We start from the raw sequence: 25952 nt of genomic DNA, 5'->3' as shown, positions 1-25952 counted from the left end.
ATACTAATTTATTCTGATGTGGCCGTGCGGTTCTAGGCGCTTCAGTCTGGAACCGCGAGACCGCTAAGGTCGCAGGTTCGAATCCTGCCTCGGGCGTGGATGTGTGTGATGTCCTTAGGTTGGTTAGGTTTAAGTAGTTCTAAGTTCTAGGGGACTGATGACCTCAGATGTTATGTCCCATTGTGCTCAGAGCCAGCCTCATTCTGATATTGTGAAATTCCTAAGAGTTTATTTTACATATTATGCAGTATTTATGGTAATTTTTATTGCAATTGCTTCGAACCTTTAGATCGATATCTATAAGGAGCGGTCGAAAACATGGAACAACCAAAAACACATTATCATGCCCAGTATGGCGTAGTAAACCAGTTCGCACACAGGACAAATTTCGGTCGTCTCGGAGTGGGTAAATACTGGTCCAGTATGCTTCTCAAGGGAATCTTGTACCACTCACTGTTCCTGGAAAATAGTGACAAGTTCAGGCAACGACGATAGAGGCGGATAGCGATCAGGCACCCTTCTCTCCAAAGTAGAGCACAAACGCTCAATAATACGGAGGTCTGCTAACTGTGATGGCCAGAGAGACGTGGAAACTCATCCTCGTGCTCACAGAAGCAGCCTGGACGATGTGAGCCGTGTGAACAGGGACCCTGTCGCCTTGGTACAACATGCATTGTACCAAGGGATGGCCGAAATGGTCACACAATCCTTGGCAGTAATGCCACCTTCCAGAATGACCATGGAGCCCTTGGAATACCAAGATATCGCTGCCCAGATCATCACGGAACATCCGCCACGTTGAACTCTTGCGATGTAAACTCGGCCATAAGTTGGAAACAGCGAGAAACAAAACTCATCTGACGAAATGACAATCTTACATTGCACATAGCCCACGTTTTATGACTTCGGCATCATGCTTAAAGCATTTGCATTACAGATGCGTGATTTTGGAACTACAACTCGCTTTGAAATTCCCAGCTTATGGAGTTCGGTTCGTGTTCTTTTGTTGCCGACCGGGTTCGCGAATGCGCCACTCCATTGCGCAGTGACTTTTGGAGCTGGTGCTCTCTTTATTTTTCGTCGCAGTCCTCCTCAATGACGGTCTGTCACGATTACTCAACCCATAATTTCGTCCACGTTGTCACTTGATGGGTCATGTTCTTCCACTTTTCCCGTGTGCGGCTTAAATCTTTGATATGTTGCCTCTTGAAGCACCAAACACTTCGACTATCGGTTATAGAAGCACCCACCATACGAACACCAACAATTCGCCCAAGGTCGAACTCAATGCACTCACACCTACACAGAACGCTGTTACGACCACGACTGACACCTGCAACGTATTGGGGACATTGCACGGATGGCGGTCGTGGAAAGATACAACAGTGCACCCTGAAGGCTTCTCTAGCATCTGCATTTATGTTCAAGCATGCATTTCCCGTGGTGTTTCCATATTTTTGCCCACCCCTTGAAATGGAACTACATTCCCATTTCTATCCTTCCCATTACTATGTGCAGATCTTCGTGCCTACTTTGTTTTATGCAAATAACTTTTATGTAATAAGCAGTTCTTAATAATTAAGCATTTTCTGGTGTGACATAATTATTGATATTAATTTTAATTGTTAATTCATTAATCTTCCATTTCCAAGGATGTTAATGTTTTGGCAATTGTTCGTTCTTTGGAGGAGATGGGTTTTGGAGGGAAGTTGGAACAGTAGTTGAATGCACGTGGCTCATAGTGATGGAACGATTTGTCAGTGGAAATGTTTGGTATTTTTCGTAAATAAACGACGATGACTCAAAAATTCTGCAGATAATTATTGTAACATACACATATAGGAAGACCAGGGTCTTACTAGACCTAGGATTCTCTTTCCTAGCGGAGCAACATATATCCCAAGAAATTTAGATTAAGTATTGATTTTACCAGCAACTGAATCTATAAATATAAGTTTTTTAGTTTTTCTGGATGTTTATATGGTGGTGAAGGAGGCAAAGAAATATTCGTCTACTTCTGTAAGTGCAGATATTACTATTTGGTGCGATGCCTAACGTGTGAAGAACCCTCTCATCACATCGATAGTAACTGGAATGCTTCGCAAGGTAACGGGGACATTTCACCCTTACAAATTTCGAGGGGAGACTCCACCAAAAAATTTCTACCATGTAAAGATGTAACAATACCCAAGCTTAAAGGTCCAGAAGTTCACTGACTTTTGAATTTTTAATATGAGTTTAATGGTGTTCTTGTAAGCCAATTTTGGTACTCAAACCTCAATTTTCACAGTCCTTATATTTTTTAGATTCATTCGCAAAACATAGTTCAACAGTTCTATGCATTCATTTTCTGAGAACTGTAATTAATTTACTTTCGGTATTGTTTTTTCAAATTTCAATATTTTTCTTTAATTTCGTTACATAAATGTGATAGTAAAACAGATAAACTATATTTTTGACAATATTGGTGGGTAGAAGTATGCAAATACCTCAAGACTACTTCCTACAAGAGTTTCATTGAGAATGGTCAATATTTAGGGTAAAAAATTTGACATTGCACTTAGAAATACAAACTTACAGCAAAATGAATTTTAAAATTTTAAAGAAAAAGTGTATGCTAGTACAAGACAGACACCTATAAAAATTCACCAGCACCATACGTTTTTCTTCCTGCTCCTGTAAGGCTTCTTCCGGTAATTTCAAGACCAGGGAGCCTTTTTCCAGGATTTTTCTTTCTCCAGGCAGCATATTGTGGACTGCTGATCTGTCTTTGATCTCTAGATAAGCAGATCTTCTTCTGGTAGGTTGATAAGGGAGAGTGCGACTCCTGCTTTCTTCTGTCTTCAAACATCCCATACTGAACCCAGAAACAGCTTCTACAAAACCCAAAAGTATCTTATTTTTAAACACAATTTTTTTTTTGAACGATTCGACCAGATGACACTACGGAAACTTTCATTTGTAGTTTGTATCTTGCCATTAGTGTATCTTGGCAATAGTGCGTCAGATGCAAGCCTGTTATAGACAGGTACTATCTTAACTGCAACGGCCGTCATTAGAGGAGTGTAAATATTATTTCTGTAGGACCTTGGTGTCTCACCCAGCGCAAAATTCCTATTGTAAAAACACCACGACAGTTCATCTCTCGGATATTTTTTATGCTGCGATTTTTTTTGTCAGTGCTTATCCTGATGTAGCGCAGCATACATTGCTGAATTCATGTCATTTACATCTGTAACGTTATTGACAATTGCTGTTCTGTAATAATCAGTCTAGTTGTCCTATATTCCTTCATCGAGTTGCTAAGACAAGTGTCGAGACGCTCCGCTATGTGGCTGACATATTCATGCTTCTCGACTGTACTATTTCTATCAATTCTCTGGGTCTGGAAGTGTAAATGTGTTTTTGCATCTGCTTCTGAAATGATAATGCTGTACCTAAACCCGAGTTGTTCTGACTGCCTCCACAGTATCTGTGCTGCATGCATCTCCATAAGAACAGAAGAACCAGAGAAATTCTTTTTAAATCTGAATTTATACCCCCAAATACAGAAAGATAACTCTGCACTGCCTTTCCTCTATTGCTTTTCTGAAATAGCACAACCATGACAGTACTTTGACATCACTTCAAAACCCATGAAAAGACCAGTCATAACATCAACGCATCGTACACCGAAATTACTTTTACGCCCCCTAGTGTGTGACGTACAATGATACCTAGCTGAAAAGTCATTTATTTTTCTATTTTCCAATTATGGGTTTTCTTCGATGTCGGCAAGCCTCATCCACTTCCTAGCACTTGCAATTGTTCTGTCATCACATAAGACAGTTTCTTTACATATCGATTGAACAAGTTTAGAGCATATAGCAGTGTACATAGCACTCGTGTCTATCCGTATGCAAAACTATTGCACTGCTGCATATATCCTCCCAGATCTTGAAAATAACTTAATTTTTTTTTATTTACAGATAATTTCTCATGTCTGTTTCCATCGCTCTCTTTTAGTCTGCGACTGGAAAAATTTTCACTTTTCACTAAATTACAGTTTTATGGCTAACCCGTGCTTCTCCCGTCTGTCTAATACAACAGTATTTTGGGAACACTCTTTACATGGGACGTCAGTGAAGAGAGAAATTTGAAAAACTATAAGAAAGAAGAGGTATTCACAGTCTTCCTGTGGAGATGCATGGTAGGGGGCATCCGATTGTAAGCCAAAGCCTATTTTCTTGGGACTTGTATTCGCTATATTTATATTTACACAATCAACAAGCATAGTAATTGACTTTCAGCGAGTGGCTGCCAATTGTTTCGCTTTAGCTTTTCAGGTTATGTCAAATTCCGTGTACACTGTTGTTATACTTCTAAGTATATACACTATCTAAACATTTTTGAACAACTTCCTCACAGCATTTACCCTAAGAGAAGTAACAGAAGTCACTATTTTCACAACGAGACAACATATTGCTGCTTCTACCATGCTGGCGGTTCTTCCGTGTTCACAACGACACTACACTGAGGTGACAAAAGTCATGGGATACTTCCTAATATCGTGTCGGACCTCCTTATGCCCTGTGTAATGCAGCAACTCGGCGTGGCATGGACTCAACAAGTCACTGGGAGTCCCCTGCAGAAATATTGAGCAATGCTGCCTCCGTAGCCTCCCACGATTGCGAAAATGTTGCCGGTGCTGGATTTTATGCATAAACTGACCTCTCGATTATGTACCATAAATGTTCGATGGGATTCATGTCGGGCGATCTGGACAGCCAAATCGTTGGAATTGTCCAATTGGGGCCTGGTGACATGGCGCATTGTCGTCCATAAAAATTCCTTCGTGGTTAGGGACATGAAATCCATCAATGGCTTCTAATGGTATCCAAGTAGCCGTACATAGCCAGGACCCTGTCCATTCCATGTAAACGCATTACGGAGCAACCACCAGCTTGCACAGTACCTTGTTGACCACTTGGGTCCATGGCTTCGTGGGGTTTGCGCCACAGTCGCACCCTATCATCAGCTCTTACCAACTGAAATGGGGACTAATCTGACCAAGCCGCGGTTTCTCAGTCGTCCAGGGTCTAACCGATAGTCACGAGCCCAGGACAGGCGCTGCAGACGCAAGGGCACTCGCATCGGTCGTTCTGCTACCATAGCCCACTGAAAGCCAAATTTCGCCGCACTGCCCCAACAGATACGTTTGTGCGATTATTGTTGCACTGACAACTGCACGAAAACGCCACTGCTCTCTTTCGTCAAGTGAAGGCCCTCGGCCACTGTGTTGTCCGTGATACGAGGTAACGCCTGAAATTTGGTATTCTCGGCAACCCCGTGACACTGTGGATCTCGGAAAATTGAATTCCATTACGATTTACGGGTTGGAATCACCCCTGCGTCTAGGTCCAGCTACTATTCCAAGTCTGTTAGTTCCCGCCGTGCGGCCATAATCACGTCGGAAACCTTTTCGCTTGATTCACTCGAGTACAAATGACAACTCTGCCAACGCATTGCCCTTTTATACCTCGTATACACGATATTACCGCCATCTGTATATGCATATCTCGCTACCCCGTGACCTTTGTTACCCAAGTGTACGTACGAGATTGTGATATACTCTTAGATTCCTCGTTTAATGCTGGTTCTTGAATCTTTTTAAATGGGCATTCGCGGTATGGCTTTCGTTTGCCTTAAAGCGTCTGGCAGTAGTCGTCGCTGGACTGTCTCCCTGGCGGCAGGTGTATGACGGCTGCTGGAAGAAGTAGACTGCCACTACACCTGCGGCTTTACGGGGCACTTTTAGTTTGGGCGGTGGCGCCGCTTGGTTCAAAACACCAAGTAATTACAGTGATCGCTGGCTGCTGTCGTTGTGTAGCGAATGGTGAAGATGAAGCCCATTGCCCCTGCCAGCCTACACATACTAACAGCCCCACGAGAGCAGTGCGAAGACCATGCAGTTCTGCTATTCGTGGAGCAAAATTTGGTAAAGGTTTTCTACTAAGACTAGAACGTTCTTGTGTCACACTGACCCGTTAATAAATGAAATAATTATTACTTCACATGGAATTGAGTTGCTACAGGGAAGCTAAGCTTGATTTTGCTTGTTGATAGCAAAGAATCTGCAGCAGTACACCCCTTCCATCGAATTACAAGTTTCGCCGAGAGATGCAGCTTGTTATGCCACAGAGTTAAGCTCTCCCTTCGAGACTTGGCTACGACGTTAATATGCGACGTTTTCAAAAGTTTTTCATTTGCTGTTGGGAGGCAAGTCGAATGAAGAAAGGTCGCTTAGCTACAGGAAAGTTTGCTGGTGTTCTCACTTAATGGGCATATTTAGAGCTGGAAGCGGTCAGATATTCGGCCATGTTTTAGGTAAAAAAAAGGTAGCGATGTTTATGTAAAGCGTGTAAGTATTGGGTTGGTGTATAATTTCGAAGCGTTTTTCATAAGTTTAATGAACACGACAGTTACTCGTAACAGAGACTCTGGTCATCAATGATATATTCTCCTTCACTGTTTTCAAACATCTGCCAACGGTGGGGTAACTTTTCGATTCCACAACTGTAGAAATCAGGCGATTTTGAGGTGAAAAACTCGTCGAGCCACGTTGGGAGCGCATTTTCATTCGTAAAGGAAGTTCTTTGAAGGTTATTTGATAGAGAGCGGAAAAGGTGAAAATCTGAGGGTGCCTTAGTCAGTATAGCACAATGCAGGCGGCCGATATCGTGGAGTAGCATCACTTTACGCAGCCTCTCTTGGCGGCAACACGTCTCATTTGTTGACAATAAATGTCAGCAGTGTTGGATACACCTCGGGTATGCATTCCGTAGTACACCACACTGTCGCTGTTCCACCAGATGCATAACATTTTCTTTTGCGGTATTTTTAGTGGGAGTTGCTGCTTTGTTTGCGCTAAACGATTCCTTTCTTTTCCTTATGTTATCATAAAGACACCATTTCTCGTCACCAGTAACAATATAAGGTAGGAAAGAACGGTGTTGTTCACGAACCAGTTGACAACGAGTGAGCAGAAATGCACATATGGCCACCTGCTGATATTTGTGATTTTGGCTTACAGCATGTGGTACCGACGTATCCCATTATTGAACCTTCCCAATTGCATGCAAATGTCGCACGACGGTGGAATGATCACAGTTCATCGCATTCGCCACTTCTCGACTATACTGACGTGGATCATTGTGGATTAATGTGTTTAAACGACCTTCACCAAACTGTGAAGGTCTTTCTGAACGTGGAGAGTCACTAACGTCAAAGCGATCCTCCTCAAGACGAGAAACCATTTTCTTGCCGTGCTCTGTCGCATTATCCCCATACATCGCGCAATTGTTTCTGGCCGCCTCCTCTGCTGTCACCCTCTCTTGAACTCAAGCAAAAGAATATGGCGGAAATGTTCCGATTTCTCCACGTGCTGCTCCATTTTCTAGCGTCCACAGCTCCACTCACTACCTACAAATGACAAAATGGCAACATGTAAACTCACATAGCAGTACTGAACTACAAATAAAAAATGACAATCGATAAATAAACCCTAGCAACCGGAATACCTACAGGCAAAACAGAAACGCTACGAACTTATGCACCAACCTAACACATTTCCGACCAGGAAGCAATTATGTCCGAACCATGTGGCAGTGGGGCATGCTGATGCTCCGTTGTTATTACATTCCCCACCAGTGTTCGCATCTGACTACTCTCCGCGACCTCATAGTCAAAGAGACTCTTTTTCACCTGTGTGATCCAGTTGAAAATTGCCCCCAGGTGTTCATCCGTGTCCAGTTCTTGGAGCAGCTTGAAATATTACCGCTCGCAGCTTTCTTTTGCATCCAGCAGTCAGTCAGCTGCCGCTTACTTGCGTTGACAAGTCCTAAATCTCGAATACAAGAAGCAGGCCAGCGCCTATCGCAAATACTTCTAGCAAATGATAACATATTTCATGACTTTCATTTCGTTCCTTCGTTTGTAATTGAGTCAGAACTTTGACTTATTTTTACAGAAATTAAAAATAAGAATATTTTAGGCGGTGCTTCAGCTGCTAATAATGTCTACTAGGAGACAGTTGCCATGAATAGCCGAAGGCTAATGCTATGTTGCAGCAATATGGAGAGGGTATTTTCTAATGAGTAATATTTGTTTGTGTTATTGATATACCATTTTCATTAATCTGGCTCTTGTAAAAATGCCATTGTCCGACTTTTATTCGACAGTGCAAAACATGGAATTTGTGATTTTTCGTAGCCAAAAGATTACGAATTCAAAAAGCGAGACGCAGCACAGGTGCAGGCCCCGTCCAACAATAACAGCTAACGCAGGTGACTCAATGCTTCGATGGGTAAATTATTAATAATAGTAGTTACAGAGGCGTAGAAAGTCAAAGCCAGTGAACTTACAGTTCAATCGAATTACTGACTAACATGATGTTTGTGAACAAATAGATTTTTGAGAAAATTTTTACATTTCTTTAAGACATACATAAAACACGATAGAAATATAAAGAGATATTTAATCAGAAAAAGATATGCAGTGGAAACATGTACACCAAATATCCGATTTTATAAAATTCTATTATTTTGTGACTATATTATGTTTCGTATCAAATATCTGCAGTGTATTATTTTTGATATCACAGTAAATTATTAAATAAATTACATAAAAACTTTGAGGTTCGCCGATGACATTGTAATTCTGTCAGAGACAGGACTTGGGAGAGCAGTTGAACGGAATGGAAAGTGTCTTGAAAGGAGGATATAAGATGAACATCAACAAAATCAAAACGAGGATAATGGAATGTAGTCGAATTAAGTCGGGTGATGCGGAGGGAATTAGATTAGGAAATGAGACACTTAAAGTAATAAAGGGGTTTTGCTATTTGGGGAGCAAAATAACTGATTATGGTCGAAGTAGAAAATGGCTCTGAGCACTATGGGACTTAACTTCTTTGGTCATCAGTCCCCTAGAACTTATAACTACTTAAACCTAACTAACCTAAGGACATCACACACATCCACGCCCGAGGCAGGATTTGAACCTGCGACCGTAGCGGTCGCGCGGTTCCAGACTGTAGCGCCTAGAACCGCATGGCCTCTGCGGCCGGCGTCGATGTAGAGAGGATATAAAATGTAGCCTGACAGTGGCAAGGAAAGCGTTTCTGAAGAAGAGAAATTTGTTAACATCGAGTATAGATTTAAGTGTCAGGAAGTCGTTTCTGGAAGTATTTGTGTGGAGTGAAGCCATGTATGGAAGTGAAACATGGACGATAAATAGTTTGGACAAAAAGAGAATAGAAGCTTTCGAAATGTGGTGCTACAGAAGAGTGCTGAAGATAAGATGGGTACATCACATAACTAATAAGGAGGTATTGAATAGAATTGGGGAGAAGAGGAGTTTGTGGCACAACTTGACTAGGAGAATGGATCGGTTGGTAGGATATGTTCTGAGGCATCGAGGGATCACCAATTTAGTATTGGAGGGCAAAGTGGAGGGTAAAAATCGTAGAGGGAGACCAAGAGATGAATGTTGTTGTGGTCTTCAATCCTGAGACTGGTTTGATGCAGCTCTCCATGCTACTCTATCCTGTGCAAGCTTCTTCATCTCCCAGTACCTACTGCAACCTACATCCTTCTGAATCTGCTTAGTGTATTCATCTCTTGGTCTCCCTCTACGATTTTCACCCTCCACGCTCCCCTCCAATACCAATTGGTGATCCCTTGATGCCTCAGAACATGTCCTACCAACCGATCCCTTCTTCTGGTCGAGTTGTGCCACAAACTTCTCTTCTCCCCAATCCTGTTCAATACTTCCTCATTAGTTATGTGATCTACCCATCTAATCTTCAGCATTCTTCTGCAGCACCACATTTCGAAAGCTTCTATTCTCTTCTTGTCCAAACTATTTATCGTCCATGTTTCACTTCCATACATGGCTACACTCCATACGAATACTTTCAGAAATGACCTCCTGACACTTAAATCAATACTGGATGTTAACAAATTTCTCTTCTTCAGAAACGCTTTCCTTGCCATTGCCAGCCTACATTTTATATCCTCTCTACTTCGACCATCATCAGTTATTTTGCTCCCCAAATAGCAAAACTCCTTTACTACTTTAAGTGCCTCATTTCCTAATCTAATTCCCTCAGCATCACCCGACTTAATTAGACTACATTCCATTATCCTTGTTTTGCTTTTGTTGATGCTCATCTTATATCCTCCTTTCAAGACACTGTCCATTCCATTCAACTGCTCTTCCAAGTCCTTTGGTGTCTCTGACAGAGTTACAATGTCATCGGCGAACCTCAAAGTTTTTATTTCTTCCCCACGAATTTTAATACCTACTCCGAATTTTTCTTTTGTTTCCTTTACTGCTTGCTCAATATACAGATTGAACAACATCGGGGAGAGGCTACAACCCTATCTTACTCCCTTCCCAACCACTGCTTCCCTTTCATGTCCCTCGACTCTTATAACTGCCATCTGGTTTCTGTACAAACTGTAAATAGCCTTTCGCTCCCTGTATTTTACCTCTGCCACCTTTAGAATTTGAAAGAGAGTATTCCAGTCAACATTGTCAAAAGCTTTCTCTAAGTCTACAAATGCTAGAAACGTAGGTTTGCCTTTCCTTAATCTTTCTTCTAACATAAGTCGTAAGGTCAGTATTGCCTCACGTGTTCCAGTGTTTCTACGGAATCCAAACTGATCTTCCCCGAGGTTGGCTTCTACTAGCTTTTCCATTCGTCTGTCAAGAATTCGTGTTAGTATTTTGCAGCTGTGACTTATTAAACTGATAGTTCGGTAATTTTCACACCTGTCAACACCTCCTTTCTTTGGGATTGGAATTATTATATTCTTCTTGTAGTCTGAGGGTATTTCGCCTGTTTCATACATCTTGCTCACCAGATGGTAGAGTTTTGTCAGGACTGGCTCTCCCAAGGCCGTCAGTAGTTCCAATGGAATGTTGTCTGCTCCGGGGGCCTTGTTTCGACTCAGGTCTTTCAGTGCTCTGTCAAACTCTTCTCGCAGTATCATATCTCCCATTTCATCTTCATCTACATCCTCTTCCATTTCCATAATATTGTCCTCAAGTACATCGCCCTTGTATAGACCCTCTATATACTCCTTCCACCTTTCTGCTTTCCCTTCTTTGCTTAGAACTGGGTTTCCATCTGAGCTCTTGATATTCATACAAGTGGTTCTCTTATCTCCAAAGGTCTCTCTAATTTTCCTGTAGGCAGTATCTATCTTACCCCTAGTGAGATAGGCCTCTACATCCTTACATTTGTCCTCTAGCCATCCCTGCTTAGCCATTTTGCACTTCCTGTCGATCTCATTTTTGAGACGTTTGTATTCCTTTTTGTCTGCTTCATTTACTACATTTTTATATTTTCTCCTTTCATCAATTAAATTCAATATTTCTTCTGTTACCCAAGGATTTCTACTAGCCCTCGTCTTTTTATCTACTTGATCCTCTGCTGCCTTCACTACTTCATCCCTCAAAGCTACCCATTCTTCTTCTACTGTATTTCTTTCCCCCATTCCTGTCAATTGTTCCCCTATGCTCTCCCTGAAACTCTGTACAACCTCTGGTTCTTTCAGTTTATCCAGGTCCCATCTCCTTAAATTCCCACCTTTTTGCAGTTTCTTCAGCTTTAATCTACAGGTCATAACCAGTAGATTGTGGTCAGAGTCCACATCTGCCCCTGGAAATGGCTTACAATTTAAAACCTGGTTCCTAAATCTCTGTCTTACCATTATATAATCTATCTGATACCTTTTAGTATGTCCAGGGTTCTTCCATGTATACAACCTTCTTTCATGATTCTTAAACCAAGTGTTAGTTATGATTATGTTGTGCTCTGTGCAAAATTCTACCAGGCGGCTTCCTCTTTCATTTCTTAGCCCCAATCCATATTCACCTACTATGTTTCCTTCTCTCCCTTTTCCTACACTCTAATTCCAGTCACCCATGACTATCAAATTTTCGTCTCCCTTCACAATCTGAATAATTTCTTTTATTTCATCATACATTTTTTCAATTTCTTCGTCATCTGCAGAGCCAGTTGGCATATAAACTTGTACTACTGTAGTAGGTGTGGGTTTCGTATCTATCTTGGCCACAATAATGCGTTCACTATGCTGTTTGTAGTAGCTTACCCGCATTCCTATTTTCCTATTCATTATTAAACCTACTCCTGCATTACCCATGTTTGATTTTGTGTTTATAACCCTGTAGTCACCTGACCAGAAGTCTAGTTCCTCCTGCCACCGAACTTCACTTAATCCCACTATATCTAACTTCAACCTATCCATTTCCCTTTTTAAATTTTCTAACCTACCTGCCCGATTATGGATCTGACATTCCACGCTCCGATCCGTAGAACGCCAGTTTTCTTTCTCCTGATAACGACATCCTCTTGAGTAGTCCCCGCCCGGAGATCCGAATGGGGGACTATTTTACCTCCGGAATATTTTACCCAAGAGGAGGCCATCATCATTTAATCATACAGTAAAGCTGCATGCCCTCGGGAAAAATTACGGCTGTAGTTTCCCCTTGCTTTCAGCCGTTCGCAGTACCAGCACAGCAAGGCCGTTTTGGTTATTGTTACAAGGCCAGATCAGTCAATCATCCAGACTGTTGCCCTTGCAACTACTGAAAAGGCTGCTGCCCCTCTTCAGGAACCACACGTTTGTCTGGCCTCTCAACAGATACCCCTCCGTTGTGGTTGCACCTACGGTACGGCTATCTGTATCGCTGAGGCACGCAAGCCTCCCCACCAACGGCAAGGTCCATGGTTCATGGGTGGGGGCAAGAGATGAATACACTAAACAGATTCAGAAGGATGTAGGTTGCATTAGGTGCTGGGAGATGAAGAAGCTTGCACAGGATAGAGTAACATGGAGAGTTGGATCAAACCAGTCTCTGGACTGAAGACCACAACAACAACATCACAGTAAAAATCCACTGACTTAAAATACGAAACAAGCAATAGGTATGAAACCATTTTCATTACTCATAATACCTCTTCAGTCCTACTGTCGTTATCAGAACATGTAGTATTGCTATCTCTCAGTAGCTACATGTAGTAGAGGGCAAAAGTAAAATAGAAGTATAGAGTAGCTCTGACAACCTAGTAAACTCGATTCTGAGAGAACAGAACAGCATTTCTGTCCAAAAGTGCAAATAAGGACATACTTAAGCAGCCGGCACTGGGAAATCGTAAGTCATTCAGGAAACGGATTTCAGCAAAGTCACGGGAAGTTTCGGCCGCACGACGTTAGTTGGCAATAATTGTGCCAAACAAGGCGTGCTTAGCCAGGACGTTCCGTATATCCCCTATCTCTAGGGAGATTCCATACAGCGAGTGACTGCGTGACACCCGATAACAGACGTTTCAAAACTTCCGGAGGAGCACTGCGCTTCTGCCGCCGATACCCACTTATTTGGTGACTGTAAACACGTATCGTTTCTGCAGGTGTGGTAGCTTATAGATCATCGAAGGCAGCCGCCTTTCCCTGGTAACAGAGAGTTCTAATAAAGCATCCGTGAAGATTAACGCCTCCCTTTGAATGCGCACACCCTAGCTAAAAAGTGTCAACAAAAGTTTATCAGATCCATGGCTCTTATTACTATTATCTCTTCAAAACATTGTGTGATAAAGCGGAGAAATAAAGTTTCTCTGAAACTTTTAATTACCCCGTCAGGATATTCATTTTCTAGCAGCGAAATCCGTGTCCTGCCGGAAAGTCCTTATCCAGACAGTCTAAGAAGTAGTGCTGCTTCGATCAGGTTTCTGTGGTGTTGTGGAAGCATGTCCCATTTGCATTGTTGGACCAATTGTCCTTCCTCTGTCAAAAACAATATATCTTTTGTCGCCACCAACATTCAATACGACTCGCCAGGCTTTTCAAATCTGATAGGATGTAACCGTCAACTCGAAAGAAGACAACCTGATTGCTTCTCATGAAAGGGTCTCCATACTTAGCAAGAGGTTAGAAAGGGACATTAACGGATGTTGTGTGGGAGATATCATACCAAGCTAGGGTTTCCACGTAATGTATAAACATTTACTACGAAGGAAGGTAATGGTTTAACGTCCTGTGGTCCGACATGTCAATAAACATGAAGCATAAGCTTGAGTTGAAGAAAGATGTGAAAGGAAATTGGCCGTGTCCTTTTTTAGAGGAACGGCTCCGCGTTGGTCATAATCAGTTTATGGAAACGACAGACTATGTAAACCTTACGGGGATTCAAACCGCACTCCTCCCCAATGCGAGCCCAGTTTCTTAACGACTGAGCCACGTCGCTCTGTGAATTCAGTACGTTCGTGATTATGATTCTGATCGCTTTCCGAGAAAAAAGACACTTTATATTTGTCATGAAATCGCTGTCCTGTTAGTTATGCTGTTTGAGTAATGTTAATGAATGTTGTTTCACGTTTAAATTTCACATTGTAACTATGCAGGCTAGTGGGTGCCATTCAAACGTTGTATTCCGCCGCAAGTGACATTTTAATAGAGGGAAACAAAGTAATCAAGATATCAATACCATAGGTGAGAAATTAGACGTAATTCGGTGACGTCAGTGCGTCATTACATTTTAAATCAAGAGTGGCAAAAACCCTCTGCTTAAAGTAATTCTAACAGCGCAAAACATACATAACCTTCACTCCTGATAGCGCTTATATTAGTTCTCACAATGCAGATGGGATTTCGATGAAGTGGTTAAAACCAAGTGGAAGAGAACAATATGCACGCCTCACTGAAGTCACGTTTTTATATTCAGTATCTTTCGCATTCAAGCTGTCCAATATAAAAAACCACACTAATTATATTTTCACATGATGATGTGGGTATGTGTCTTAACCTAGCTTTCGCCAATTATGTTTCAAGGTAGACGTATATTTTGGTGCAGATAATTGAGTGTAACTCACAGAGTGAAGGTTGACGATGAAATAACTTACGGTTTGGCACACTGTAGTTTGATGCGGCCCGCCACAAATTTCTCTCCTGTGCCAACCTCTTCATCCCAGAGTATCACTTGCAACCTACGTCCTCAGTTATTTGCTGGATGTATTCCAGTCTCAGTCTTCCTCTACAGTTCTTGCCCTCTACAGCTCCCTCTAGTACCGTGAAAGTCATTCCTTGATGTCTTAACAGATGTCCTATCATCCTGTCCCTTCTCATTGTCTGTGTTTTCCACATATTGCTTTCCTCTCCGATTCTGCGCAGGTCCTCCTCATTCCTTACCTTATCAGTCCACCTAATTTTCAACGTTCATCTGTAGCATCACATCTCAAATGCCTCAATTCTCTTCTATTTCGGTTTTCCAACTGCCCATGTTTCATTACGACACAAACCTACATTCTCAGAAATTTCTTCCTCATATTCAGACCTGTATTTGGTACTAGCAGACTTTACTTGGCCAGGAATGTCCTTTCCGCCAGTGTTAGTCTGCTTTAGATATCATCCTTGCTTCGTCCGTCATTGGTTATTTTGCTACCTAGGTAGTAGAGTTCCTTAACTTCATCTACTTCGTACCATCAGTCCTGATGTTAAGTTTCTCGCTGTTCTCATTTCTGGCACTTTTCATTACTTTTGTCTTTCATCGATTTACTCTCAGTCCATTGTACTCAACAGATTGTTCATTCCATTCAGCAGCTCATGTAACTTTTCTTCAAAAAATGGCTCTGGGCACTATGGGGCTTAACATCTGAGGTCATCAGTCCCGGCCGGACAGGGTGGCCGAGCGGTTCTAGGCGCTTCAGTCTGGAATCGCGCGACCGCTGCGGTCGTAGGTTCGAATCCTGCCTCGGGCATGGATGTGTGTGATGTCCTTAGATTAGTTAGGTTTAAGTAGTCGTAAGTTCTAGGGGACTGATGACCTCAGATATTAAGTCCCATAGTGCTCAGAGCCATTTGAACCATTTTTTCACAACTCCCCTAGAACTTAGAACTACTTAAACCTAACTAACCTAAGGACATCACACACATCCATGCCCGAGGCAGGATTCGAACCTGCGACCGAAGCGCCTAGAACCGCTCGGCAACAGCGGCCGGCTAACTCTTCTTCAGTTTCACTCAGGACAGTAATATCATCAGCGAATCGTATCATTGATATCCTTTCATCCTGAATGTTAATCCCACTCCTGAACCGTTCTTTTATTTCCCTCGTTGCTTCTTCGATGTACCGACTGAACTATAGAGGCGAAAGACTGCATCCCTGTCTTACACTCTTCTTAATCCGAGCACTTCGTTCCTGGTCGTCCACTGTTATTATTAGCTCTTGGCTCTTGCACATACTATATATTAACCGTCTCTCCTTTAGCTTATCCCTATTTTTCTCAAAATTTCGAACATCTTGCACCATTTTACATTGCCTCTTGTCTTGATTCTATTGTCAATTGCACAGTCAGAATTGCCCTTTATTGCAAGCCATCCTGATCTTACATTTCAGGTAATGCCCATCCGCATACGGTGAGATTTTCTAACTGCTTGTCTTTGTGCTTTGCGAACCCTACCTTGGCCAGCAAAGTAGCCGAATCTCTCTCTAATTGAGAACGTTTCGAGCATTGTGGGCAGGGCCGTACAACCAGTTCGGGATTTGTCGATCTAATGTGCCAATTGAAAAGAATTTGGCACGATGTCCCTCAGGAGGACATCCAACAACTCTGTCAATCAGTGCCAAGTCGAATAACAGCTTGCTTAAGGGCCAAAGATGGACCAACGCGTTATTGACTTGCTTGGTTTATGAAGCTCTTTCTCTTGAATAAAGCATCCAATTTACCTGAAATTGTAATTATATTTTTGTGTGTACATGTACAGCACATCTACCGATTTCCATCCCATTCGGATCATTCCATCGGACCAAGGACGATCAGTACAGGGGTGGAGCAAGATTCAGTGCTCTTTCTCTTGTTGTTTAACATTTATACTGTCCTATGAGACAGAATTAGCTTACTTAAATACGTCGAAGATCTGCGTATTTCAGCGATTACAAATAGCTTGAGTGAATCAGTACGCCACTTCGAACACTGACTACAGATGAATGGATTAAGATAGCAGTCAGCATATTTTAAAACGTTTGAAGCCATATGGCTAGGTGATTACCAGATTCTCTTTAAAGGATGTGTTAAATTTCTGGGCAATCATATAGACACTAAGATTTGATGGCCCCGCCAATAAGCCCACGTCAAAGCTAAGTGTGGAAGTGCTCTGAATATACTTTGTACCACGATGGGAAACATATGGGGTATGAATCCCACAATAGATTTACAAATGTATCACGTGCTGCTGTGGCCTCTTCTAGATTACACCTGCATGTTGTATGGCTCGGCCTCCAGGAAGCTGCTGCAGACATTTGACAGGTATCGATACGAAGCACTGTGATTGTGTATAGGAGCTCTAGAATCTATTCCGTTGATGATACTTTTGGTTGAAACAACTGAAGCGCCCTTATTACTACATAGAAAATATCTCAGCAGAAAATTTATTCTAAAACACCAACAACGCACTGGGGATGAGCTGACAATATATGTCATCTTACGAGGTGATGCTACACTGACTGTTACTAGACCCATAAACCAGCACCAGCATTTGTGGAGAGCCACCTCTGCTAAATTTAGAAATCGGTACTAAGTTCAAAACAGTGGGAAATTAAAAAAATCATTGATTTTTCCCACTTCTATGGCATTACAGTCCACGTGTGCTATACTCACATGTAATGTTCAAACAACCGCACCATGGTGTGTCCCTGGACTCGCATCGCACCAAGTGGAGCCGACTCAGTCTCCTTGCTGTCATCACAGCCATTATCCACCTTGTCCTCATCATCCTGGAGAGAAGTGTACAGGGAACTACCACACAAATACTGCTGATTCGGCTGCCTAACGTAAAGTGCAGGAGTTTAGTTCCAATTCACACCATAATTATGTTATTTGTGATGGCACTGCAATTATACCCCATGTAATTTAATTTAAAACGAGATGAAGTTTGAAAATACACAAATCACACTTATACTTCAACCCGCCTCGAAAATTTGTGGGAAATTCAAAATTCTTCTAAGTTTAAAATGAACGATAGCCCACACATACATCCTGCAGGGGAAAATAAAAAAATCACAGATGCAGATTGTCCTTATGGCGAATATTTGTGCAGTGGCTCAAGAGCAAAAGAAAAAAAAAGGATTTAAGTACAAAAAATCCTGTGTGGAATGGATGGCAGCTGTGTCAACAGCCATCCCGAAAGATGCATTCAAACATTTAAAGATTATATATATCAGACTTCTATCAAGCACACTGAGAATGAAACACATTTATACAGAGTATCAAGTTGATATGTAACCATCAAAATCGTAAAATACAGACGTCTAAAATAGGGACATTCTGATAAGAGACATTTCATGAGGAAAAGCTATCAATAGTGCTATGGGAAAGACTCCAGTACCGTCTGTCAGACAGGGAACGAATGCAGCAGTCCTGTGACACAAACTCTTTAACATGCTGCATGTTCAAATGGTTCGAATGGCTCTGAGCAGTATGGGACATCACACACATCCATGCCCGAGGCAGGATTCAAACCTTCGACCAGAGAGGTCGCGCGGTTCCAGACTGAAGCGCCTAGAACCGCTCGGCCATGCTGTATGTATTTGGTCCTTGGGAGCGGGTGTACTGTGATCATATCGCTTCCATAGGTGTACCAGAAACTGTCCCAATTTTGCCACTTGTACAGCCGGCTGTTGTGGCCGAGCAGTTCTCGGCGCTTCAGTCCGGAACCGCACGACCGGTACGGTCGCAGGTTCGAATCCTGCTTCGGGCATGGATGTGTGTGAAGTCCTTAGGTTGGTTAGGTTTAAGTAGTTCTAAGTTCTGGGGTACTGATGACCTCAGATATTAAGTCCCATAGTGCTCAGAGCCGAGCCACCTGTACTGGATGAATACTACAGAAGTTTTATGTGGAGCAAATTTCATGAAAAAATACGTTGATAAAAAAAAATCACAGCACCAATATTGAATTGTGTGGTGTGTACCTACGTCTGAGATGTGGTGTCCATTCAGATTTGGAGCTAGCTGCATAAGAATTCCGCTAGTAGCGCCACTATGAGGATACAAATATGGGGTTTTCTTTAAATACACGAAGTAACGGTCGCGAGCATTAGTTACCTTTGAGATGGGGCATAGTGAGTCGATGTTAGTCAAGAAGGCCTTTAAGGTGACAAAGACGCTATTATCAACACCTCCCTGAGTTTGAATGGGTCATGTAACAGGTCTACAAGAAGCTGGAAGTTCCTTCCGCAATACTGCAAAAAGACTTGGCAGGAATGTGGCCACTGTTCAAGACTGCTGGCAGCGGTGGTCATGAGAATGTTGGTCACACGAAGACTGATCCCAGATGGCCCATGGCACTACTGAGAGGGAAGACAATCATGTTTGGCTTATGGCTATGGCTCATCGGTAGCTGCAATTTCAGCAGCTGTTGTCACTCCAGAGACCCAATGAACTGTTACAGATCGTTAATTCAAGGACAGCTCCGATTCAGACACACAGTATCGTGCATTCCAGTGTCCCCAAACTACCGCCATTTGCGATTCCAGTGGTGTCAAGCGAGAGTTCATTGAAGAGCAGGGTGGAGGACTATTGTTTTTTCTGATGAAGGCTGGTTCTGCCTCAGTGGCAGTGATGACCATGTGTTGGTTAGAAAGACAGTTGAGAGTCTGTAACCAACCTGTCTGCGTGTTAGACACAATGAACTTATACCTGGAGTTATGATCTGGGGTGCAATTTCCTAAGACAGTAGGAGCACTCTCGTGGTTATCCCACGCAGCCTAACGGCAAATTTATATGTCAGTCTGATTATTCGATATCTTGTGCTGCCATTCATGAACAGTCTTCCAGGAGATGTTTCCCAAAAGGATAACACTCACACACATACCATGGTGTAACCCAACATGTGCTACAGAGTGATGACCCGTTGCCAGGGCCTGCTCAATCACCAGATCATCTTCAATCTAGCACATATGGGACGTTATTGGACGACAACACCAGCGTCTCCACAAGCCGCATTAAGCATCCATGTATTGACCGACCAAGTGCAAAAGGGATGGAACTCCATTCCACAAACTGGCATCCAACACTTGTGAAACATAATGCATGCACGTTTGCAAGCTTGCATTCAACGTTCTGGTAGTTACACTGATCATTAATGAACCAGCAGTTCACATTTGCAGTGGATTATCTTGTGTGTACATTAACCTGTGGTCTTTCCATGTTAATCACTTAAATATATTAGACAGACAAATGTATAGCCAGCATTTCATTGCTCTACTTTAATTATCTTTTGGTGGTTCAGTTTTTCCCCATTACATATACTATACAACAGGACAAAGATGAATTAATTACAGGAAGTGCTACAGCTAATACCAAAGTTCACGAAGCTGTAACTGTTATTAGTTATAGAGCATCAAGTGTATCATCCACAGAGCACATGCTACTATAAGGGTTACCAACAATGCTCATCTGTGTAATTTTTTTTCCTTGAGGATAAGGTAGTGCTATATCTTTCCATACAAACATATCGTTGTTTGTGTTAAACATATATAATCCGTTTCATCATGTGCTGCGTGTTGGAATCCTATCTTAGCTGGAGTAAGTACATTTTTCTCATAATAAATTCAGTATCAAAGAATAATTTTGATATATTAAATGTTTAACGGCATTATTTTTTCGTCTTTTTAACTTTTCTAGGAATGAAATGGTAATCCAACAACGAACGAAAAATGTATGAACTGCTATGTGTCACTCTCTGACATGGAAACAGCTGAACTGTTTTATCTCGTGTAAAAATGTACTTGCCTGTGTTCTGACTTAGTGGTGCAGGTGATGGAGATGCTATTCTATTTTCACCCCAACGTTTTGGGAGTTGCTGCTGCTACTGCTGCTGCTGCTACTACTACTACTATTGCTACTACTGCAGCTCGTTGTGAACCTATTTGAATCTATAATATGAATCTACTGGTACTACCTTACTGTATTTGCCATCAGATCCAGTATTTGAATCTCTGGAATGAATGTATCACCACTACAACCATTGATACTACACCAATTACACCAAACGAACCATACCTACGTATATCAACAAGTTTTCCCACCCTTATAACTTACTACAGTACAAGGCTCAAATTCTGATACTGTGGTCTGAGGAGTACTCACATTCAAGTCTTAGTCACCAAATTCTCTGATATGAATGCATCTGGGCTGTTATTGGACGTCAGCTCTGTACCCACCATTCACAGGAGTTGTGTGTAAACATGTCATGTCATATACCTATGGAAACCTAGAAGAATTGGTTGCCATAAGCTGTGTAGTGTTAAGTCGTAACTGAAGATCACGCTATCATGCGCGTTCGCAACATTGGTCAGAAAAAGTCTAACCATACAACGTCCATGTTGAAGGAAACGTACCTGCATTCATCAGAAATAATTTAAAAATCTATAGAAACATTCGATGTCTGTGTTTGACAGTTAACTTACTTCAGGTCTTCTGCAATGCTTGCGAATGGGTGTAGGGCGCCGCCAATTGTCTTCAAGGACGAACCTATGACATTTGGCATTGCTCAACTATTCTACAGCAATCCAAAACTTACACTAATCGAAAGGACTACTCCAACACTCTAGGACTAGTTGTGGCACTTGAAGGTATAAGACAGTAACGCTACTTTTACCAAGGTACAAGTTACGACCTTAGAAAAGCGGCTCTATGGATCGGTTCAGTACTGCTTTAAGTGGGATACAAAGTGATCAGAACTGCTGAAAAACCTTCATCCACAGTCAGGTGACTGAAATCGTAAACACTACATCGACTTCTCAATAGTTCCACTGTCCTAAACACGATATTCTTGCTGAAGTACTCTTGCGTTGTCTAACTGTAAGGTTACTATGATGATCTTCCTTACTATGACCAAATTTATTGATTTCGTTACAATATTCGCCAATTACAGCAGTAAGTAAACCGATTTCGAAGTAAAATTAAATGATTCCACCGCAGATTTATCCGATTTTGACTCTGAATTGCTGCGATGTCTTCCTTTCGTCCGACTGTCTCGTTAGAAAGTCCATTACGCCATACAGTAAATGCAGAAACTACTGTACTGAACGGCATATTTTCCGAGAAACTTCATTTAAAAAAATAAAAAACCGTTATATCACACCACTCCTTTTCAAATTTTTCCGTGTTCTTTGCTACTATAGACACTTAGGTAACTATAAAAAGTGTAGCACGTCGGGACGTCGTAGGGAAGGCGCCAGCGAACGTGTAGAGGGCGAAACGCACACGTCATCCGATCGTGGGGCGCCTTCAGTTCCCGTGCCTGCTCACAGCTACCTGGACGTGGCCCGGTAATATGCACCTCCGGAATGTTCTTACTTGGTGTGTCTTTGGGCTGCTGTATCCACCTTCCGTCAAACAGGTAGCATTGGAGCCTTGTTCATAGCGCTAATGATAGTTTTTTGTTATGAAATGTCTCCCACAAATAGGTTACTGAACATTACTCTCATAAAATTGTCATTGTTTCAGACACCTGTATTTGTAACATTTTGAAAATTACGTATTGACTCAGCACTTCATATATTATGTTTCGTTCTCAGTGTGCTTGGTACATGTCTGATGTAGATAAGCTTCACATACTTGTATGTATCTGTGGGTCTGGCCATTGACATGGCAGCCATCCACACCACACAAAATTTTTGTGTGGTAAATTTTACGAGAATGGTACCTAAATCATTTTTTTTCTCCTGAGTCATTTCACAAGTCTTCTCCATGAGGACAAAGGAGCTCCTGTGAGTTTCTGAATTTCGCCTGCAGAATGTATGTGTGTGCTGTAGTTCATTTTAAACTTATTAGAATTATGAATTTCCCACCATGTTTGAATGTGAATTAAAATATGATTATGTTTCTTACATTTACAAATTTTCCCTCCATTTTAACTTAGGTGACATGAACTGTAACTCCAGTGCCGTCACAAATAACGTATCACAAGTGGGAAATGGAATTACAGTCCTGCACTTCACATTAGGCAGCTGAATCGGTAGTATACATGTAATATGTCTCTGTGTGGTTCTCTCCAGTGCAACATGGAGGCTGGTGGCTGTTGCGATGATGGGGCAATTCCAACAGTTCAACAGTGTGACCTTCCAGGCGGCAGCAATGTGAGTACGCTCCAGTTGTTGCGATGTGAGACCACAGGGCACTCAACAGTGTGATGTTTATTTCAATAAAGATACAATTATTCGTATACTATCCCAGCAGTGGCGGTAGTTGTTTAAACATTAAATATGGGAATTGCACAAGTGGACTGTAATGCCTTGGGAGTGGGGAAAACCAATGATTTTTTTGATTTCCTCCCATTTTAAACTTAGGAACAAATTCTATGCTTTGCACGAATGACACAGCAAGAATGCAGCCTGTGCCCATATCCCTCAGATCCAGTATACTGGATTGTGATATCATAGTGATGTGTCCACTTTTACAGGCCCTCCGTCTTTGATTGTGAAATCATAGGATTGTGCTCATATTCCATGGCTCTGCCGTCTTGGATCACCACCTTGAATTTTTAGAATTTTGCTTCATTAGGACAATGTCCCCTCTTGGAATCTTTGAACTTTCTGTCGTTTTACACTTAGGTCAATTGTCCTTTTTCCAGAGTGATATCACAGGAGTGAGAGAAAATCCCGTAATGCAACTGGGTTATTTTGAATTCCTCACCATTTGGACATAGGTTAGCTGGACATTTGCAGAGGGGTGGGCGTGGCAGGAACAGTCTAGCAACACTACATGAAGTCACTGATGATATCATTAGGATAGGGAGAGGAGGGAAATGTGGCAACAGTGCAGACTGCACTTGAAGTCTCATAGCCCTACTACTCCTGCTTGTTTACGGAGAGGCCACTGTATGTGCTATTCACCATGTCACGGAAATTTGTTTTTAATTTCTGGGAAGTTTTAGCAACAATAGTCTGATGCTTACAAAGTTTAGACTGGCTGCGATCGTGTCCCAAAAGGCCAACAACTATATAAAAAAGAAACTTATTGTCACATGGAGAGGGAACGCGAAAGAAATCAGGACATGTAAAATTAACAATCGCTGGTGTCAACTTTTAAATAAAGATGAATCAATCACGGCATGAGAAACATCAGTACTACTGCGCTCAAAAGAAGTATGGTTTGTGAACGAATATTTATATATGTACTGCAGAAAAGGCCACTCCAAAACGCTGGAAACCATTCCAGTTTATTCATTTGTCCAGCGAAAATATTAGAGCGCAAGCTGCGCATGAACTGTACTAGCTTCGCTGGAAAGTCTATGTGGAAGAATCAAGAACCCATGTTTAATAGCATCCTGCGTTATGCTCTTACCTAGGTCAAATTGAGGTGTAGATTGTAAGAGTAGCGACATGTTTATAGTAAAAATTTCAAAAATACTGTCGTTAACCTATAATTATTTCTGGTGGAGAATGATTGCAAATGAAGTCAACCTAACTGATATCCTAATAGGTATTCATCGTGAGTTCTGCTTGTTACCTGAGGTTTAGAATTTGTTTGACACACTTCTCAAATCTAGTTTGGAACAAAGAAGTTTCCATTTCGGTGTGTAACACTTGTTTATGTTGATATATCAATGCTTGTATGCCACGAGATAGAAATACCGGTAGTACCTAGATGGGACCTCGAGCAGAATCTCATTTGGCTTCTGAGCCAGGTAATTTTTCCTAAATGCTGCATCAACGCTCGAGTGACATTAAAAGCATCCCCGTTCGCTTACAATTATAAAAGTGACCGCTCTTTCTCTGTGACAGAAAAACAGAAATATTTAGTGTCTGTTTTACTCATTAGCCATTAAATATTGATTCGCACAGATTTTTATTGCCTCGTTATCAGGCCAGTTATTCACAATTTCGGCGTATACTGTTACAGAAGAAACATCAAGATGCGTATTGTAGTCAGAGACTGTCGCGCATTACTAAACTGTGAAGAAGTTTTTTTTTTATATTACGATACTTAAAATTGAGAACTCTTGATATGCTGATACGTGAAAGCTCCCGTACTTCCTCCTCTTTGTTTTATTTTTGTGTTTTTTTAAATTATACTTTGTTTTCTTTTCATCAGTCACGGATGTTGACTTTGATAGATGGTAACAAAAGCCGCCTGAAGTCTACCGCGATGTAGCGAAGGCCGTCCAGTGGCTGATTCACATCTTCTTCGCCTATTTTTGCAAGAGAAACAAGTACAGTAGGAGAAAAAGAAAAGTGTACTGGAACACGTGAAATAAAGCTTGTCAGCACACATTCCACCCTGAAAACCCAAGACACTATTACGAGTTGATCGAACGAAATACACACTTGATGAGTATGATTTCGAACTCAGTCGACCTGCGAGGCAAACAACGAAAGTCACTTACTGTTTGCAGTCGTAACTACGGGAATGTGTGTGTGTGTGTGTGTGTGTGTGTGTGTGTGAGTGTTCATGCTAGCAATGTAGGTACTTACGTGCGCACAAAGGTGATTAATGAATATTAAAAGAAATTGTTGTGAGCCCATACATTTCAAGAAATTTTAATACACGGTAAATTACTGATACGTTTGTTCTCACCCTATAAATTAATTATATACTGTACCCAGACGAAAAGGAAGGAAAGAGAAGTAGGGTGAAGGAAGCTCCATATGGCTCAGAGACTCCAATGTACCTTTTCAAAGGTACCATGGCGATTTTCCAAATGTTTTTCAAAAACAGTACATTTCTATGATGCACTAAACATAAGCGATTTAAAGATGTGCATTTATGCCCAAAAAAATCTACCGTTGCTGTTTCTACGTTCGTTTAATTAAAATGCAACGAAAAAGATCCTACAGCAGATGTAGGCAGTATAGCGTCCATTTGAGCGTTTAGGAGCTATGCA

General features: G+C 41.7%; 1 protein-coding gene across 1 annotated transcript in view; it reads right to left on the bottom strand.

The window, feature by feature from the left end:
* Window positions 1-25952, bottom strand: part of LOC124594752 (toll-like receptor 2 type-2) — a 173830-nt gene that overhangs the window by 147497 nt on the left and 381 nt on the right. The window lies entirely within an intron of this gene.

The sequence above is a fragment of the Schistocerca americana genome, chromosome 2, assembly GCF_021461395.2.
Source record: "Schistocerca americana isolate TAMUIC-IGC-003095 chromosome 2, iqSchAmer2.1, whole genome shotgun sequence".
In the NCBI taxonomy this organism is placed as follows: domain Eukaryota; kingdom Metazoa; phylum Arthropoda; class Insecta; order Orthoptera; family Acrididae; genus Schistocerca; species Schistocerca americana.
The sequence above is the reverse complement of the archived record's forward strand: the minus strand, read 5'-3'. Positions and strand labels throughout refer to the sequence as shown.